At 43.4% G+C, this 20503-nt stretch overlaps 1 protein-coding gene across 1 annotated transcript in view; it reads left to right on the top strand.

Moving 5' to 3' along the window:
• ARHGAP6 (Rho GTPase activating protein 6) overlaps nt 377-20503 on the top strand; it is a 304111-nt gene continuing 283984 nt past the window's right edge. The window contains exon 1 of the mRNA XM_021410633.1: nt 377-495. The gene's annotated coding sequence lies outside the window, so the exon portion shown is untranslated. The remainder of the gene's footprint in view (nt 496-20503) is intronic.

Below are 20503 nucleotides of genomic sequence, written 5' to 3' on the forward strand. Positions count from 1 at the left end.
GCGGCCGCCGCGATGTCGGCGCAGAGCCTGCTGAGCAGCGTCTTCTCCTGCTCCTCCCCGGCCGCCGCCGCCCCCGCCGCCGCCAAGAGCCTCTCGAAGCGGAGGCTCCGCCAGACGCGGAGCCTCGACCCCGCCATCATCGGCGGCGGCCGGGAGGAGGGCGAGGGCGCGGGCCGGGCGCCGCGGGCGAGGGCCGCCGGCAGCCCCTCGGGGGAGCCCCGCGCTCCCCGCGGCTCCTCCGCCTCCACGCCCAGCTCCCCGCTGGAGCGCTCGCCGCCGGGCAGCGCGCTCTTCGACGGCGGCAGCCCCCGCGGCAAGCGCAGCCCCGGCCGCGAGCCGCCCTTCCTGCCGCGCGCGCCCTCGGCCTCGGCGCTCAGCGGCCCCGCCGCCGCCAACAGCATCTTCTCGTCGCCCCGCCGCTGGCTGCAGCAGCGCAAGGGGCAGCCCTCGCCGCCCGGCTCGCGCCCCGCCGCCTACGTCGTGCGCAAGTCCGAGGTAGGCCCGCCCCGCCGCGACCCCCGCCCGCCCGCCCCACGCGCGTCCGCCCCGCGCGAGTCCGCGGCGCCTTCGGGGTGGCAGCGGCGAACGGCGTCTTTGAAGCGCCCTCCGTGAGCTTCGTGCGGTCCCGTCCCCGCTTCGCACCTCCTAAACGGGGATGCGCGAGGGCTCCCGAAAAGATAGAGGAATTCCTTTGAATGCGCACCCATCGAGCTCAGCTTTATTGGATGCCGCACGCGTGTCAGAACCACGCGAGGAGCGATCGTATTTCAAGACGAACCCAACCGAGCAATGCAAATATTGACTCCTTGCACTTGGGTGACTTCAGCGCTGGGCTGCCGACACGGTGCCACGGGCACAAATACATTCAAGGAACGCAGCGCTGCTCCTTGATAGCTTTGCTTTGCGAGCAGGCTGCGAGCGCTGCTGGCTGCAGAAGTGCTCCTTCCCGTGAGGGGCATTGCGGGTTCCCAGCTGACCGCTCGGTGGTGGCTTGGGTTGTGGTTGGAAGGTGGCTTTCCCATTTATTTCCATGGCAGGCAGATGTATTAGTAATAACCAGTGCTCAGTTAGTCCAGTTTCATGGTGATGTTTGAATCGTAAAAGAGCTAAAAATTCGCCATTTCGGAGAGAGGGGTTATGGGGTTTTGTCAGTGACACAAAGCCCCTGGTGAGCAGTGGGTGATGGCGTGAGGTGCTTGCGAGGGTGAGATGCCCACATACCCTATACGGCTGGGCAAGGGACATCAAGAAGTGTCAACAGCATGAGCTTTCCTGTGTGGAATTTCCTGAATCCAAGGCTTTGAACACAATCTCAGGTCTCTGGGTGTGAGCAGGTCACTATTCACTGTTTCCACGCGAAGATGTCGTGTGCCAATCTGAAAGGAGGTTGTACCTCGGTCTCTTCTCCCAGCTAAAAGAGATAGGATGAGAGGGAATAGCCTCAAGTTGTGCCAGAGGAGGCTCAGGTTGGATATTAGGAAAAATTTCTTCTCAGAAAGAGCAGTGAGGCAGTGGCACAGGCTGCTCAGGGAAGTGGAGGAGTCACTGTCCCTGGAGGTGTTCAAAAACCGTGTGGATGTGGCAGTGAGGGACGTGGTTGGTGGGCATGGTGTGATGGGTTGATGGTTGGACTGGATGATCTTAGTGATCTTTTCCAACCTTAGTGATTCCAGCCTGACTTTGTTTAATCACAACGTGATTTGTAGCTGCATCTGCATGGGAAGGTGTTTCCTTGAACCTGGCTGAGTATCCTTCATCCAGCAACAAGTGGAAGTTTACACTAATAGAGTGTGGTCTTATATTTTGAAAGCATCCTTTATACTGCCAAGGCGAGATGTTTGCAGTAACTGATAGCTCTGTGTACGTGCAGTTTAAAAAACTGATCAGCTCTAAGTTAGAAGAAAAATGCACAGAATTCTGCTGCAAGAGAGAGGCTTTGAGCTGAGTGCTGCAAGGAGCGGTGAGTGCCAATGTTTGTGACCTGTCTGCGGGCCCTAGGCAAAGCAGCAGTGTCACCACAGCCACCGTCACTGCAGTGTTACTGCTGTCACTGTCACAGCTGTGTCCTTGCAGGACCTGGTACCTGTCGGGCATAGGGTTTCAACTTTCGAGTTGTTACGCAAATATTAACTAAGCTGTAACTCTCAGTGATAACAGGTATAAATGACTTCAATTTGTATGTTAAAAAGAGATTTCACCAAAACATTTTTGATTGCTCTCTCCCCTCTCGTTGTAGGCATGTATCCCAATGCTGGGCATTTTCTGGTTTTGCCATAAAATAGCATTGTTCTTAAAGGATTTAGCCAATTACTCCTCTTTGGTCTTCATTGAAAAGGAGTTGTGCAGCTTTTAGGAACTAATGGTTCTCTATTGGCGGGGCTTCACCCTTGCTGCAGCAAAGCAATGCCTCCTGTTCCTGGTTCTGTTGGACTCTGAGATGACAGTTACCAGTGGTTGTGGTAAATTGTAGGGCAAAGTTGCAGGGAATTTTTAATGGGGGGGAAAAGCATTTATCCTCATTTCCCATCAGATTTCAGCTGTACTTTTAAGACTTTTTCTTTAAGGAAAATTTCTTCTTTTGCTTACAAAACTAAATCTATTATGGTTATTATGTTTTCATTCATTAAATGTTTTATAAGGTTAAGCAACTGTTTAAGCAGACTAGATATCATGGAAAAATGAGATAAAAATATGGACAGTTACCTTAGGGCCTTGCTTCTGCCATCATGTAATCACATATGGATGCTTAGCCATGCATGCAGCATTGTACAAGCGGAGGATGAGGTGTTTCACAGCGCTCCCCAGGTGAGAAGCCCAGTGGAGCTCACTAGCAGTAGCTCTGCGTGGAGGCTCATACACGTTCAGCCTTCTGCCTATTTTTCTATCCTGAGGACAGGAATGGAAACCAACAGCGTGTGTATAGCTAATATGGCTAATGATATGAATGTATCTCAGCAGTGTCTTGCTGAGCAGGGGAGCCCCCGCTGTCTCCTGGCCGATGGCAGGGATCAGAGCTGCCTGCCTGCCAAGTCAGAACAACAGCACAAGTTTGACTGAGTTATGTACTAACTTCTGGTCAAGTCTTATGGCATGGTAATTTAAAAGCATGGTAGTGGATGCTAATAGGCATTTTGGGAGGTCGGCTCCCTTAAATCCACTCATTATTTTCAGAATGAAATTTTAAATCCATTGGGAAGGCCGTCTCAGACTCCCTCTTTCCATATCTCCTCACTTGCCAAAATTTCCCCGTGAGCATCATTGTTTTCCATGTCACCATGAGTGGCTCACTCAGCTCTTTTCCCTTGCTCCTTTCCACTTTTACACATCCAGCATTTGCTTCAAAACTGTGCTGGTGGAAGGACATGCACAAAAAATTTCACATAAGAATTGCAAATCAAAATTCTTCAAACAATTTTGAGCTTACTTCTCAAGCAGACGAACTGAGAGGCTGCGTTCTCACATGAGTATATATCTCTGTGTGCTTCAAATGGATTTTTTCTTTGAACTTAGTGGGGCAAGTTGTTTTTCAGAAAGAAAGGACCGATCGCAGTCACCTTTGTGGTGCTTTTAGAGGAAAGAGGGCTCCTCTTTGTCTTTTCTTTGACTCACAAGCAATGTTTGGTATCTGTTCTGAAATGTGTGGGCTGCATACAGGAAACAGAGAAGGAAGGCAGTCTGCCGTTCATTAATTTAACAATATATAGAGAATTATTTTAATGGAACACCTCCTCAGCCTTTAGTCTTTTGTGACAACTCATATTTACTGGTCTTCGGTTGCCATAGTCTATCCAGGTTTTATCTTTAGCGTGCTGTTGGCCTTGTGTTCTTTACTTTATTGTTTCTGCATTTCCCTGTGTGTGTTTTGTGGCTTGCTATGGTGAGATGCTCTGGAATTGCTTCCCCATCTGCGGGAATATTTGTCCTTGGAGAGAAATCACACGGAATGAATTAAACTGCTACCAGCACTAGCTGATCTGTTTGCCATAATAATCTCTGGGGCGATATGGAGCTGGTTAAAGGAGAGCTCAGTGTCAATTGCATGTACTTAGCCTTAAGCACCTTCAGACCTAATCCAGGTGTTTTTCTATATGGACGGAAGAGAGGTTCGAACTAATCCCTGTGTGGAGCCTTCATTAACCACTCAGGGAGCGAAATGGGAATCTGGTGGGTTTAAAGGGATTTTGACACCTTGTTTTATTGGTCTTCTGTCAAACATGTGAAGTACTGGACACTTCTCCACCCCCGAAATTGGTAACCTGCATTTTTCCCTTTGAGGATTGGCTGTTTAGTCAGTTGGAGGGTTTTTGTTTCTTAAAGTAAAAGTCTTCATCTGCTGATATTTACCACTGAACTATTTGCTTTGCTTTCTTCCATAAGACACCCTAAACCACTAGATGCAACAGATTAATTCCAGCCTAAGTCCATCATGTTCAGTGTTGTTGGAGTTTTACAGCTGCCAAATTTGGCGGGCAGACGTATTGTGGGTCTTGTACGAAGAGGAATGCCATGAGAAGTAACTAAATATATTCAACATTTCTGAGTTGGCAAATGTACTCTTTCCATTCCTGACTAAATTACGTCTGAGGACATTTGGTGAGAATGTGGGAACTGACAGCTAGGACAGACAGAACTGTCACCGCATGTGCGTTGCTTGAGTAATGGGAAAGGAACTTGTGGAAATAATAGAAATTAGTCTGAAAAGTAATCTTGAGCAACTTCTAAAATACCAAGACCCAGGCCGCTGCCTTGACTTCATGATGGAGCTGATGCACACGGAGCTGTGCAGGCTGTCCTGTATGACGGGCGCTGCAGCTGGGACAGCTGCAGGTAGAGAGCTTTGCAGTGATCACCCTTCACTCTTCTGAGTCGTGGTCGTTTAAGCATGGCGGTGTCAAGCACGTGGTTTTGTCCTTCCAGATGTGAGTATGGTGATGAAAACCAGCAGGGAGTTCTGAGCAAGAAGGGCTGAATACTCCTTCTGGTGAGGCAGAAACTAGATTGTATCAGTATCAGAGCTGCAGAATGGATGTGTTAATATGAAAAGGTAGTGAAAATTAAAACTGTAACATCAATACTGTCATATTAAATATGAAGGTGCTCCTATTTCATTTTCTGGCTTTGTTGTGAGAGCATGAGAGTGTTTGGGAACATGAGGATCACTGGAATTAAGCTGTTCTAAACTGTATATGTCGAACATCCTGGATTCCTCAGTTTTTTGACTGAACTGGGTATCTGGGTGGTGGAAGAAGAAGCCAAATACTCCATCTACTTTTGGAAAACTAAAAGGGAGCAACAAGGAGTTAAGGGCAAGATTCAGACCTCACTGGAAGTTGATCTTGAGATTCATTGTCCAATTTTGCAAAGTCTTAAGCACTCTGACTGCAGTCTTAACAGAGTACTCAAGTGTGTGCCTTACTTCAGAGGAGTGCATGCTACTAATAGAAACAGAATATCAGATAGGGATTAAAGGCTCCAGTTATCACACAGTCATAGGTATTTTACTAAGTTCACTTCTCTTTAAAATTTCCTGTTTATTCTTTAGTGCATGTTTTTAAGTGGTGCCTGTTCAAAACGTTTTCTATTATTTTTATTTATTCTTATCCTCCAGGAATAATATGTATCTATGGAGATGTATATCCAGGCTTTTTGATCAAATTTCAGTTTTTCCAAGGTATTTACAGACTGGTTGTTTAAGTTTCCTTATCTGTTCCACACCAGCTATCAGCACGGTGATATTAAATCCCTGGGAGGGTTAAGAGTGTTTTGGAGGATCTGATGAACTTCCAGTGCTTGATGCTCACCACATCATCATGCTGGAATCAGATGTTGGGTACTACCTGTTCTCACTTTTGGAGCTATGCATGCCAGGTGCTGTGTCATTGGCCCATAAATTCAAACACCAGTTACCCACTCTGAAGCTGTCATCCCTGGGTCATCACCTTCACAGTCCTGGCAATGGGAACAGCTTGCACCAACTTTCCAAGGCATGAGACCAGAACTGGATTTTCTGGATCTCCTCAGTTGCTGCTGCTCTCTCTGTATTTTCTCAAAGCAAAGGTTTATGGTATTCCTCTATGAGGGGTTTTGGGCAGTTTAAGGTCAAAATGAGATTTATGAGCATTGTTCTTAGCAAGGATGTGCAATAGTGCTCAGTCCCATGCAGAACCTCTCATTGTGTTGTGAGCACTGAGCAACTTGATGGGACTTGGGTAGATTTTGCTTGCCTCCTTTTTTCCTGCTCATTTATGATTTATTGTTCCATGCACTCTGACCTGTTCAGATTGGCCGTACCTTTTATCCATTTCCCATTGTCCTTGTTGCATATATTTTCAGATTAATGTCCATGCCAAACAATAAAAGGGAAGATAATCTGTTTTTTTGTTTGTTTTCATCACCAGAAGTCTGTATTAAAACCTGCTTTACTGTAGCTCCAGGTGTTTTTTGGACTGGCCAAGTCAAGTTAATGAGTCTTTATGTTCTCATAAGTGATTTGTCTCATAAATTGACAAAATGGTTTTCGGCAAAGTGCAAAGTATGATACAGACTTTGCTAACAAATGAAAGATTCATACTGTACTGAATAAGTTGGGAATGCCTGCTGCGCAAATACATGAACTCGTTTTTTATGGTGTGATTAAGATTACTTTTGCATAGTATCATCCTTCTCTAAAGGACTGGCTCCCTGGATTTGATTTTCAATGATGCGACTGTACCTCCACTGATCATCTATAACTGACTTTATAAGAAGACTAATAACCTTGCTATTTTCAGGTTTTGTTTGCTTTTCTTCCACCATTGTATTATGGCAATATCAATTTTGAGCACAGTCTTTTTTTTTCTCTAAAGGGTAATTTCAGTTGAGTTGCACCCTACTGAGAGTAATTTGGTGAGAAACCAGTTGGCAGTATTTTGTTCAGCTTTCATTTGCCTCTCTCTAAAGGTCTAAAAATATTCCTCCTACAGGAAATGTATTTCATTCTGTTATGGCTTTTGCTTCCCGTAGGAGGTATTACTTTTAATTTATTGAATAAACCTTTCTGAATTGTATTCCCATAAGAGTTTAGGCACAATTGAGTCTCTGGGCAAGTTGTCCAAGAGGTCTCACCATCTTCTCTTTTTAGCAGAGACGCAGCTGTTTTTATATACAGTGACACTGAGCTCGGGAAAAAGTTGACACTTGTGTGAAATGGGAAAATTGGATGCTAAAGAATGCTGCAACTTATCAAATTTTGTTGTGCTAATCATACATATTGAATTTGTTCCTTTTTAAATCATGGAGAACCCCTCCCCTTCTCGTTTCCCTGCTCTTGATTTTGAAATGATGCTGAACAATAATTTGATCTAGATTTCATTACTACCATTCCTTTTGTAAGTATATATGTGTATAGGAAGGCCAGATTGTTGTAACATCCTGTTTGGAAGGCAGCTATGGCTGTCTGTTAATTGAATGGGGATGACAGGGCAGAGGCTGTTAGTTGAAAGGGGTAGGGAGGGGGAAAAGAGAGATTGGGATAGATTACATTTTCACGGTCCAAAATTAGACCCTATCTATTCCATCCTAAATGTGAACAATATGCTTGAGTTTTCTTGTGGCTATTTCATAACATTCCTGTGGACAAAATATGGTGTTCCTTTTGTTCACTGCTTCACTACTGTTCCTCAAGCACGTGCTCATGTGTCTAATGACAGCTCTTGTAGCAGCACACATGGGCGTATGGCTTATATCTTCAGAGAGAGACTGCTTATTTGCAAACTATATGCAAAGTGGACTGCTCCAGGAAGCAGGTAGCAAACCATAGCCAACTGGGAGAATTAGGCAACAAATTACTTAAGTAAACACAATTAGAAGCTTTGAATTTTCTTTTTTTTTTTTTTTTTTTCAGGAATAACGTGCCTTACTTCTGTATTCCTGAAAGGAATGGGATGTAGTTAGCAGTCAGCCTGTGCTGACTTTGTTTTAAAGCAACTTTAAATAGAATAATTAGTAAAATTTATGCTTATACATTGCATATTTGAAAAATTTTTTGTACACCATACACAATGTAGGCTTCTTCCTTCTTTCCTCTATTTCCAGTCTCAGGGCTCAGATAAAGACTTTTTGTTCCATAAACCTGTCCTCAACAGATACAGAGTGAATATAACAGATAAGCATACATTTCTTTGTTGGTATAAACTATGTAGCAAAACATGGATCAGATGGAAACCAACTAGGTAAGTTAGTGAGCGGCAGAGGGTATGTGATGAGGCAAGCAAGAGCCCTGCAGATTGGGCTGTGGGAACAAAAAGATAACTACCTGATTGAGAGAAGTGAATTGGCCTTGTGAGTCCACATCTGGAGTGGAGGGCTGGGTTTGGGCTCCACTGTATGATGGAGGTGCTGACATAGGGGGACAAGTGGAGGGCCACTGAGACAAAGCACCTGATGCACCAGGAAAAAAATATGGCAAAAAACTCTTCTTAAATGCAAGCATTTTGCTGATGTATTTTGATAGTGCCACAGCAGAACTTCAGCAGGGATTTGGTACCATTGCAATTGGCAGTGAAGCTTTAGGGGTGACTTGCTGGGTAGGTTTGCTGCCAGCCCATTTAACCAAGCTTCCCCGCATATACCAGCATTAAGGAGCCTAGGGCTTGTGAGGTGTGTAATGGCAGGACAATGTGCCACCTATTCTGAAAGTAAGCTCTGTCTGCTTTTGTGGGTTATTTCACTTTGGTTTTAAACATCTTGAATCCTGGCAAAGTACCATTGTTTTATCCTACCCCACTTCATGCTAGCTGAACATGCTCACGACATGCCGGATGATGTGCTGCCTAAAACATTTCAGTTAAATGCATTTAGTAAAATTATGGTACAGTCTCATCCATATCAATTTAAGTATTCTAGCTTTCATTTTTGTCATACTCCTGAATGCATTACAAAAACTTCTGGGAGAGAATCAGCAGAAGAAGGAAAAAAACTAGAGAAGCACACAAGAAGGGAAAGGAAATACCCTGCTAATGCTAAGCTTTGAGCTGGGGATTTCATTGGATTCACAGGAAATTAGGTGTGGTAGGAGGAGTCTTATGCCTCGCCTATATTGTCTTACACAGCAGCAGCTGAACCTGATCCTGACCTAACGGCCAAGGAGCTTAAGGGCACAGTTATGTAACTGGGATCAGCTAAAGCTAAACTAAACTTGAGTAGGCAGTTGGGGCTGTGTAGCCTGGAAAAGGCTGGTACCAAATTGGTTTGCTCAACTAAACGCTTTCATGGTGCTACTTAAAAGGAGTACTGGGGACAATGTGCTGCTGTTTGCAATGCAGAGGTGTGTTTTTCTGAGCTTCTGGAACATGACAGTCTACACCTGCTCTCCTGCATCTTCTCATTCGTGGAGAATGATTTTGGTAAGCCTGGGTTGAGCTGGTGGAGGCTTTGTGAGACTTCTGAAATTGAGTATGAAAGCAGGTTGTGAGAAGGATCCTGCCTATATCCTCGATGGTTGGGAGTTGTAACTCTTTCTGGTTTCTGTGAATGCTTCTTTCCCTTGAATGGGCAAGAAAGTGGAAGGAAAAAAATGAGGACTGTGTTTTTTGTCTGTGTGGCTGAAATAAAGATGGGGAGAAGAATGACACAGCATATGAACTAAGTAGCTAATGATGTTCAGGCTGGCAAACAGTTTCACCATGGATGTGCTACTATAGCTGGGAAGAGCAGAGCTCAGACTGCTGCAAGCCTGCACCTCCCTATCCTGTTATGCATTTCACTGGGCCCAGGTGGTCTGTGGGGTTCTCTGTGAATCATGGCTGTGCCTGCCATGTAGCCTGACTCTCAAGGATGGGAGATGAGTGTTTGGTGCTCCCATGTTTGTCCTGGTGGGATGCCATGCTGCCTTGCACACTCTAAGTGGGTCTCACCATTGTCTGTGTAAGTGAGAGTTTCAGGAGCTTCTGAGTCACTGGGGAAAGTGAATCTTGAGCTCCTAAGTGGTTGAGATGTTTTTACTGTAGGTGCTTTTTATCCTTACATTTTGCTATACTATTTCTTCCTTCCTATCTTCTGGCATTTAGTGTGAGACTTAGTTGTATGCCTTTTTTTGGGCTGAAGGTATCAGTCTTAAGATATCACTTGAATTGCAATTGAAAAGAATGAGGTTGCTGCAGTGAATTATATATTCTTGGATTCCTTACTGTTTTCATGGAATACGCTCTTCTGGGTCACTTAATAACCATATTGCTGTGCTAGTGTCTGGGCATTTTAGTTAAAATAGGACCAAAATATTTGTAGGAAAATAGGAGCTCCTCTTGTTCTGGATCTAACTCAAACAGATGGACTGGAAGCTGTGGGAAAAGGAGCAATATGGTTGGCAGCATCCGGGGCAAATAAAAACAAAGCCAGAAGGGATGAATTAGTTGTGATGCTCACAAGGAGAGTGTGAAAGATTTGTGTAGAAGACTGAAAGCAGAGGATGCTACAGAGAGGCATTCTTGCTGATCCCTCTTGAGAGAAAATCCAAGACTAGGGGAGACATAGCAGAAAAGTGAGGAGGAGTCTGGCTGGTGTTTTTCTTGGAGCCAGTGATAAAGTGCCAGGGGAGCAAGAGAAGAGATCTTCCTCCAGGACTGAGGGCAATGCAGCAGAAGTAATTGCTGAGCCCTGTCAAGGGCACAGAACAAGCAGGTTGTGGGGAATGTAATGGGACTTCCCATCAAGTCCAGAGATTATTATTATTATTATTATTATTTTTGTTATTATATAGCCCAACCTTTGTAAGCAGAGAAACTGAGAAACACTGCTGGGAAGGAGAGGAAAGATTTGGGAAGGAAGAGCTGGGATGGCTAAAAGATGTTGTGGATGCTGAGCATGGGTGGACATGTAGCTGAGGAGCTGTTGTGTTATGTACTGTGCTTGGGCTCAAACAGTGTATGTTGTGGGATAAGTGGTTTGTGTTGCTGTGGCTTGTCTTGTTAGCAGTGATTATTTTGTGCAGTGGTGAAGTGTCCTCATTTGGTTTACAAGCCATGATGAAGATTGGAGTTGAACCCAAGGAGGGAAATTGTGAACTGCAGCTGGATCGCACGTAGCTGATGCGAGAATGGGGAAGAGCTTGGGAACACACGATGTACAACTCTCAGAAATAAACCAACATTTTATTATGCATCTCTTTCTTTCTTCTGCCAGGAACCATCTCTTTGCTTCAAAAGATGGCTTCCTGAGAATGAGGTACTCCAAAGCAGGGTGGGTAGAATCTGCAGTGGGCACAGCTGAGCTTCTCAGACATGTTTGAATTCTCAGTGTGGTGACTCGGTGGAATGTTGCTTTGTATTCCAGAACAGGAACTGTACAGTGGTGTATGGTACTGCACCGGTGACCACACCAAACAATTCAGATGGCGTGAGGTGCCCCCAGACACCACTTCCTGAGGAGCTTCCCAAGTAAGGTGGCCTGCAAACAGCTGTGAGATCAAATAGTTGGAGGTCACCTCCCTTCTGCAGAGAACTGGAGGGATGGGTGATTTATGCCTTCTTTATTCAACTGGCACAACATTAATGTGTAGAGATGGATATAACATGCTGAATTTGAAAGGAATTTTTTTCTCCATGTTTTGTATTAGGACAACTCTGGAAATACTGTTTCTGGTTTTGCTTTTGTTCTTCCCAGCTTTTTAGGGAATATTTGAAGAAAAGAACTGAGGCTGTGCTCATGACCATTGAGGTAGAACTGAATTTTTCCAGCATAGAAAAGGAGCAGCTACAGATCTTACTGCAGGGACTAATAAAACTTTTGTCTTTTTCCTTCTTCTTCCCTGGTGTTATGAATTGGGGATACATCTACCTCTGTAAGCTTATGTGCTTTATTTACAGTATGCCTGGCTTAGATACTTTCTCTTTTCCCTGAAGAGCAGCAGAGCAGCAGGGGGGCTGTGATTTCTCACTCTTTAAGAGCTCCCTAGGCTTTGGGAAGGGACAAAGCTTAAAAAATCAGGACAGCAAGCAGGCCTGTGGGATTTGATGTCTAATCCCTGCAGGAGCACAGATGTGCCTGGGTGAGGGCTGGGTCTCTGTGCCACAAGACACCGCTAAGCAGGACAGTGGGACAGAAAAGGTTGGTTGAGCTGCTGAGTGTTTCCCTGATGGGAGAGAGGATGCAGTTAGTTATTTCTGGAAACAGCCCAGCCTGCAGAAGTTATATTTAGCTGTTAGGTAACTGATTTAAACTGGGATTATGCCCAAATTAGAGATGAGAAGGTAAAGCTGAGTGATAAGAGTATCTGTTTTTTTGCTCCCTGACTGTAGCAGGTTGAGGGGAAGGAATAAGCATCTGACAGTACGAAAATCCTTACGGAGTGCAGGAATTTTAGAGACAACAGACAGATATAGTCAAACCAGGAAGTGCACGCTTTTTTTTTGTGATACTTAGTGGCCTCAGAAAATGAATGTTTTGCCTTTAGCGAGTATTTCAGAGTCTTAAGTCATGGGGAAAAAATGGGTTGGTTATACAGATGTTAAGGGGAATTTCTTCAAAATATGACAGAAGAAGTGAAGTTCCCAGAACACAAAACTGGGTAATGGAGACTTAACGTGGTGGAATGAATGTAGGCAGTAACTGAAAAAGATAGGGAGGATGGGACTAGTTGGGGAGGGGATATGTTTGATGTAATACCAGCCTGAGATTCAATGGAAAGCTACATAGAAAAGGGTGACATTGTTGAAGCCAAGCAGTCTTTACAGAGCATTCTGTATGGGTGTAGGTACAGCAGCATTGCATTGGAAAGATAACAAAAGAGAATGCCACAGCCATTGAGAAGATAGGAGTCTGCATGAGACTTCTAGCTGGGTTTTCTATTTGAAAGACAGTATGTTGGGGATTTGTGTATAAGCATATCTTATTCTAACTCCCAGCCAGGGGCAGCACGCTGGCAGAATACTGTTTATGCTGACCTCTGCCATCTTCCTGTGCCCCACTGCCAGCAGAGATGTGGGATTTTCCATGTGCGCTGGAGAGTATGTCTGGATGCACTGTGGGCCATGGTGTCCCAGCTGGAAATGTGGCTGGCTCTCCCACAGCCCCTCGCCTGGAGCAGCTGAAGTCTCCTCCCCAGGACGTGCCAGGCAGGTTCCTTCACGGCAGCAGGCAGGAAGACACACTGCTCTTGCAGGTAACATGTGCCATCTGTGGTGTTCTCAGCTGGCAGAGACAGAGATGTCACTGTCAGAAAGGAAGAAGGCGATATGTACAGAAGGTGAAACTCTAGACAGCAGCAACACTTCTTTTAAGAGCAGCAAAAGGATAAACAGGTGTAGTAATTCCTTTTGTCTGAAAGTTATTCAGCTTATTCTAAGTACCTTTTGCAATGTTTTCTTTACACACTGAATGTCTTAATGAAGAGCTGGCATTTTGCTGTGAATCATTAATGCTCACCTAACAGGTGTTTACATATGTTTGCCTTGAAACCTAGCTCTGCAATGCTGTCTGAGAACACTGAGTTTGGGAGTCTGTGCTCTAACAAAGGTGCAGGTGAGGTAAGGTAGGGTGGCTGCCACCTATTTATGTGTAGCAGCTGTGCTGAGCCTCCTCTGGTGCTGTCAAACAGGCACACCTGGGTTTCTCACCAGTTTGTTACCACTCCTTTACTACTTCTGACCTGTTACTCTGCCAGCCAGGCTGTGTCAGCTGTGGTAACTGTAAACCTCTAAATCACTTTTTTTTTTTTTTAATTCCCCTGTGAGAGGAGCAAGCTAGTCTTCTGTCACAGAGCTCTGGAGAGCTCTGTCACCTGCAGGCCTGTTCCTGCCCTAGGGACACAGGCCAGAGCATGGCTGTAATCTTCTTCAGCACCTGGCCCCTGAGGAAGAGGAGGGGGGCTCCCAGGAGTGTGATACTTTGTTTTGGATGGGTGTCTTTATGTTCTCAGTTCCATACCTGTTTGGAGATGGACTGTCAAGTTTCCATCTTGTACAGCAGTTAATAGCTTCTGATAAGCACGCTGCTGGATGTTATGGATGTTACAGCCAAGACTGCATTAGGCAGTTATTGATCCTGATCCTGCTGCCTTTCACAACCGTGTTGTCCTTCCCAATCCAAGCATTTTTTCTCTGAGAATATGCTTTGATGGAAGGCAGATCTTTTTTTCAGTAAAAATTGGTTGTGCAGCTGCCACTTCTCAGTACTGGAAAAAAGTGAGGAAAAAAATGCAATGAAAACACCAGAAGCATAAGACCTATTCTTAGTGTAGCAGGCCAAATATCTTCCTTGGGAATGCAAGTTCAGGATGGTGACTTGAATTATTGGTGACCTTGTCACTTGAGAAGATGAATTGCTTTGTATCTTTTGCCCTGGAAAATGGTTATTTCTGTGTCTTGGTTGAGTCTGTGTGAGCAGCTGAGAGCAGACCAGCCGCTTCTCATTTGGGGCTCAGCCTGCAGCGGTGGCTTTTCAGCAGGCCTTGCCCTGGTAGTTAGCCATTACTAGCAGGGATCTAATGATTTACCTTCACTTGAACAAGCACTTCATGTGGGACCAAGCGGCATGTGCATTCATGCCTTCTGTGCTAGCTTGGAACTCATTATGTTGGGAGGAAGTACACAGGAATCTTTCCAGTACTGCAGCTTGCTGGTGGCCCTGCTGGCACAACTGGCTGCTTGTGGCTCTGCACAGCGTGGCTGTCCTTCCATCAAAGCAAATTCTTTGCAACCCACACACTCCCCTTCTCTCAGATATGTGGGATCCTGTACATGGAATAGGAAGAGTGGCATTACTCAGTGAATATTTAATCTATAAGGTTTAAAGGGATTTCTTCACATTACATGGCAGTTAATCAAGCTGAATCTTAGAATTAACAAAAAGATGGATTTCATCTAAATTGAGTCTCTACTTGGGGAAAAAAAAAAAAACAAGAATTTCAATTGGAAAGGAATACATTTGGCTCTCCTTAAGAGGCAACTTCCTGTTGATTTCTGAAACTGGGAAGAAGGCTCCCAGTCTTCTTGTTTGGGGGTTGGACTCGATTTGTAGAGGTCCCTTCCAACTCCTACAATTCTGTGATATGGTGGGAGAGAACTGATTGCATGTGGAATTAATTAATATTTATGGTGCCTTACAAGACTGTGCTAAACTTTAAAGTGCCATGCTTTGATAGTTTTGCACAAATGCAGACAGTTCTGTAGGAGAAATATTTCCAACTTGAAAATCAGAAACATTTGTAGTAAGTTCTGCTGTTTGTTTTTTGTTTAAAAAAACAAAACCTAGAGATTGGTATGACTGACTAACATGAAGCTCCATCAAGCAGCGCGTCAATATTAATTGGCATGGTTTCTTTATCAGCGATAGTCTTGTTTAAAACATGTCTCAACATCTTATGGAATCAATTGAATATTTCTTTGCAAAGGGTATAGTGTTTCAACAGATGTGTAAACACCCTGTTCTTCCTGATGGGAAAAGGTCCACAAGCAAGTCAGCCTCAAAATTAGAGTTGGTTCTGAAGGAAAGACTGTCTTTTATACTGAAATAATAAAGGTACCCTGGTTCCTATCTTGGGACTGAAGCAATATAATTTTTCATCGGTAGGAATCACAATGCATGGTTCAATTTTAATGCATGTGTTTATTTTAATAAAATGAAAACTAATATTAAAAAAAGCACATAGTGCAATGCTGTCAGTCAGGACTTTGCTGAGGTCTCCACTCAGTTATATTTATTTCTGTCTGTGATTGAGGTTTGTTTTTACAGTTAATTTGCCTTCCCGTAGTAGGGAGGACTGTATTTATTAGATCTTGCTATGCCTAATCTAACACGAACACCTGCTGGGAAGCTGCAATACAATGTCAACTGTGGCAGCGAGATAAGGACCTGACTTGTTTTCACTTGACACTGTTTCATATTTACTATATTTCTTTAAAAATCTTTCTGGAAATATTTTGTTGGTGTATTTTTCTAAGCTGTCCCATCAATCAGTGCTATGTTTTACTTCTGTACACAATTCCTTGCCTATCTCCAGTTTGTCCCTGTGTGATTCTCCTGGTAACCTTGTATGTAAGACACACTCTGCCTCCTTCCAGACTTCCTATGTGCACAGTCTTTAATTACAAGACATCTTTCACTTCATTGTTCTTCTTTGTTCTTCAGATGGCTGAACACTCAGTGGCATAGGCAGATCCTGACAGAAACATTAGTTCATTTTATGAGAGAGGAGAGAACTCTTATTTAGGAAGTGTGTTCATTCTGCAACTTAATCATTGAATCACAGAATGGTTTGGGTTGGAAGGGACCTTTAAGATCATCTAGTTCCAACCCCCTGCTATAGGCAGGGACACCTCCCTCTAGACCAGGTTGCTCAAAGCCCCATCCAGCCTGGGCTTGTACCCATCCAGGGAGGGGACACCCAGAAACTCAAACTCACCCACAAACTTAATCCAATACTCTGAATGAGAAAGAAATGAAGAGTGTGTATGATTACTGTATATCTATAATGCTATTTTCATGTGATGAATTAACAGATGAATGCAGTTACAGTATTCAAGAAAAATTATTTCTGATAATTTTTGTGTGGGGTATGGAACTTCTTTGCTTAGATGCCCACAAGTTGTGCGCTCCATGTTAGAAGGTGCGTTCAAGAGGATGTGAACTACTTTGTGTATAAAAGTAATATTATAGTGTTAACTTCTTCAGGAGAAGAGTAAAAACCAGATAAAACTGGCTTTAAAAGCATCAATTTTATTGTATCTGAATGACAGAATATATCAGTGACGTGAGAATGTGTAGAGTAGTACTAATTCGCAAAAGATTTTATCTCTAAATTTGGTGCCTTTATTTTGATGCTGTATAATCTGATGTGTGTGAATGTACAGTTTGAAGTGTCCCTTGAATTGAAGGACGTCACTCCATTTTGATGTTTTGCTGTAAATTTGATGCTGACATCTGAAATAGTTATTCATGTGAAAAGATAAGATTTAAAACAACTACCCCGATATAACATTGTGAATATATTTTTTCATATGTGCCAATGTTGTTTTGTGCACGGATAATTTGTGTATGTTCCAAATGAAGGACAGAATGTTTCTCGCATTTGGCTTTGGCAGGCATAATGCTACGTGTGAAAACATAACAAAAATAAAGATCCATTATTGGCCTCACATCTGAGGAAGCTCTAGAGCATAACATTCATAATATTTTCCTCCAAAGTCCTCTTTAAACTTGTGTTTAGTAAATTAGCTTCAGATCTTTCTTTCCAGTGCTGTTCTAGTGTATGGAAAAAGAGCTTTGGCCACCATCTGCTCTTCTACAAATACTGACCAGTGAACCTCAATGTGTGCATGGTGCATCTTAATACAACTTATGGACAGGGGTGTGCTGTGGAGCCCCCCCAGGCAATGCGAACACAGTGGAGCTGCTTTCCCTTCACGTAAAAGTGGAGAGGGAAGGGAATGGGAAGAACAGATTTGGTGCGAATTACTGGGTAGGGAAAAGAATCAGTGGGACCCAAGGATGCAGAGGAGCTCCATTAATCTAAATCTTCAGCTAAATGATCTCCAGTCTATGGAGCTCATTTAACTGAATGTTTAGGTTAGTTCTATCTTTTAAATCCTTAAGGCGCTTCTGCTTACTAGGAAGAAAGTACCATATAACTGGTTTCCATATGACTTTCACAGGTGCATTTCATTTTGGCATGTGATTGCGTATCTGTTCCAGGAGGAACATTCTTATGTTTAGAGTTACAAAAAAACGTGTAGTGCGTTGTGCCACAGAAATCTGGGGAAATGAATGACTGCTTCCTGCTTGACTTTAGAGTCAGTTATACAAGCAAATTTATCATCAAAAGTTTTAGCTGTAAGTACAATGTTCACAAACTTTGTGTTCTCATAAAGTGGCTTATTATTTAGGATTGCAGTTGCCAAGTGCCAAATGAAAGAGAAGGCTTCTGTGTTTTTTCTCCTTTTTTGTTTTATCTGGTTCATCGGTATGTTAAAATTCTGAGAATGGTCAAAAAATAATTACTTTTGTTCCATTTTTGTACATGTGTGGAAATGTGAAGTTACTGCAGTCTGTTGTTGTTTTGTTTGGCTTTGTTAAAGGCAAATTGCAAATGGAATGACTGAAATTCCACTTTCTTCAGCAGAATCTGCATAAACATGGGTTCTCATGTCTTCCATATCTTGTTTCCACTCCAGTGAGATGACTCAAAATGCCTTGTGCTTGCCTGACTAATTACAATGCTGAGTGAGGTGTACTTGCTCTTCTCCATCTGCAGTCTTCCAGGGGTCCCCAGGTGGCTTTTGGAGCCTTGGCTGTCTCTGTGAAAATGCTTTCACTCATGACTCCCCAAAAGGGGTTTCACTTCTGTAGGGTGATATAACCCTGCACTGAAACAGCCTTTGAGAGTAAGGAACAGACCAGCAGAAGAAATCTAGCTGCTGTCTTTGAGGGCTCTCGGCAAATGATTTTTTTTGTCTATAGTAAGTAGGTAAACATCCAAACTTTGCTTCATCACATTGCTAGAATTAATGTAGTTGCAGGCATGTGCTCTGGGTATTCAGACAAGCAAAATGCCCTTTAGCCATGGAAAAGACAAAAAAAGAGGTTGCTGTGAAAACTACCAAACCTATATAATTTATATACATATACACAAAGGTGTGAATAGCAGCCAACATTTCCAAAAGAGTAAATTGCAGTAAACTAGAAAGAACTAATGCATTCATTTGTGATTTGTGCTTGGATGCTTTGGCATCTTGTTTTTTTTTTTGTTCATTTCAGGGTAATGTTCAAGGTACTGGAATGGGCTGCCCAAGGAGGTGGCTGAGTCACCTCTTCACCTGAGTCACCTCGCTCTGGAGTCACCTTTCTGGAGGTGTCCAAGAAACATTTAGATGTAGTACTGAGGGACATGGTTTAGTGGGGAAACATTGGTGGCAGATGGACAGTTGGACTGGATGATCTTGGAGGTCTTTTCCAACCTTGGTGATTCTGTGATTCTAGGGATGTCATTTACTGCCTATAGCTGAGTTATTGCCACTTGCCTGCTCCTTGTCTGGATCTTCAGTTATATTTTTGTCAGCAGCCTTTTAAATCCATGTTTGGGTTCTTAGGTTGGAGTAATTAGCTAAAGTTATTTTAATCACTGATTTTTAAACCTGTACTTAATCAAGTTCCTTGCTTACTAATTGCTTCGGATAATATTTTATAGTATTGTTGCAAGATCAATTGGTATTGATTGATAGCTATTTCTTGTGTTGAGTGTCAATGGCGGTATAATTTTTTCCTTAATTTGGTACTACTTTTGCTATTCAGCCTGACACACTGTACACAGACTCTTTGCTAGAAATGATGAGTTATGTATTTATTTAGCACGTCGTCATATTTCACTTGTGGTGATGTCTTTCTGGAATTCAGTTAAAGAGGCAGAGTTCCCATCAGCGTTACTAAGTTGCTTAATAACACTGCCTTACATTTATGAGAAGCTCTTAAAAGCGAGTGAAACCACGTTTTGCTCTTTAAACTAAGGGAATTATCAGACAACCAGTTAACACTATGCATTAAAATCTGCATCGTAATTAGGATCAGGACTGTACGTTTGGAAAGAACTGTGATCATCTGCACTTGTTGAGCTTCAGTTTGCATCCTGGAGCAGTTATGGAACACACGAACTGAATTTCTTTCAGATGAAATTCAACTGCGGAACGTGCTGCTGTGTGTTTGGTCTATGTTCTGTAAGCTGGATGCTTAAAAAAGCAAGCTGTGTTTTGTATCTGCAACTCAGGGAATCATCAATTTGTGAGAAATCCTGAAAGTTGTCTTTAGGTAGGACCATGGAGGTATCTGACTGGACTGTTCTTCGTTGCCATTTCTTTTGGATTTTAAAGCTGTGAGGTATCAGCCTCTTCTACCAAGTTTTGGTAGATCTGGAGGAAAAAACAGTAATCTTCCTTCCATTCTGTTCCTCAGCCTTTAAGTGAACTCATTCTTGAACTGGAACAATCTGAAGAAAATGTTCTTCAATAACAGCAAAGTAGTTTGTGATCAAGCAAGCCACTTTGCTGGTTTATCACTGTGATGCATCCTATGGATCCTTAAGCAGCTTGCTCTCCAGTTTAGTGGTGCAGCTTTCTTGTAAACTTAATCGGCAGATGTGTACTGATTAATTTTAATTCTTTTAATACAGTGTGAAACCTTAGATGATAATAAGCATTTTCACATACAGATGCATCTATTTAGAAATAAAATAAGTAGAAGTTGTGGTTAACTATATTGTTAGTCACAGTTGCGCTTTGAGCCAGTGTGGCACTTGGGTGCTCAGATCTGGGTCAGGCAGGCAGGAAGTGAGGAAGTGGCAGGGATGGGAGGTTTCTGAGACAAAAAGCATGGGCTGGGACCCCCATTTCATCCACCAAATGAGATCCCCACTTGCCACTCACTCCCAGCTGTGTGAGCCAGCTATGCTGTGCTCCCTCAGGGAGCAGCTGTGTGAGCTTAGCTGTGGCTCATGGGTCTCTCCTGAGCACATTTCTGAAGGTGGTGCTGCCAGCTCACTGGT

Source organism: Numida meleagris, chromosome 1 (genome assembly GCF_002078875.1).
Source record: "Numida meleagris isolate 19003 breed g44 Domestic line chromosome 1, NumMel1.0, whole genome shotgun sequence".
NCBI classification, from domain to species: domain Eukaryota; kingdom Metazoa; phylum Chordata; class Aves; order Galliformes; family Numididae; genus Numida; species Numida meleagris.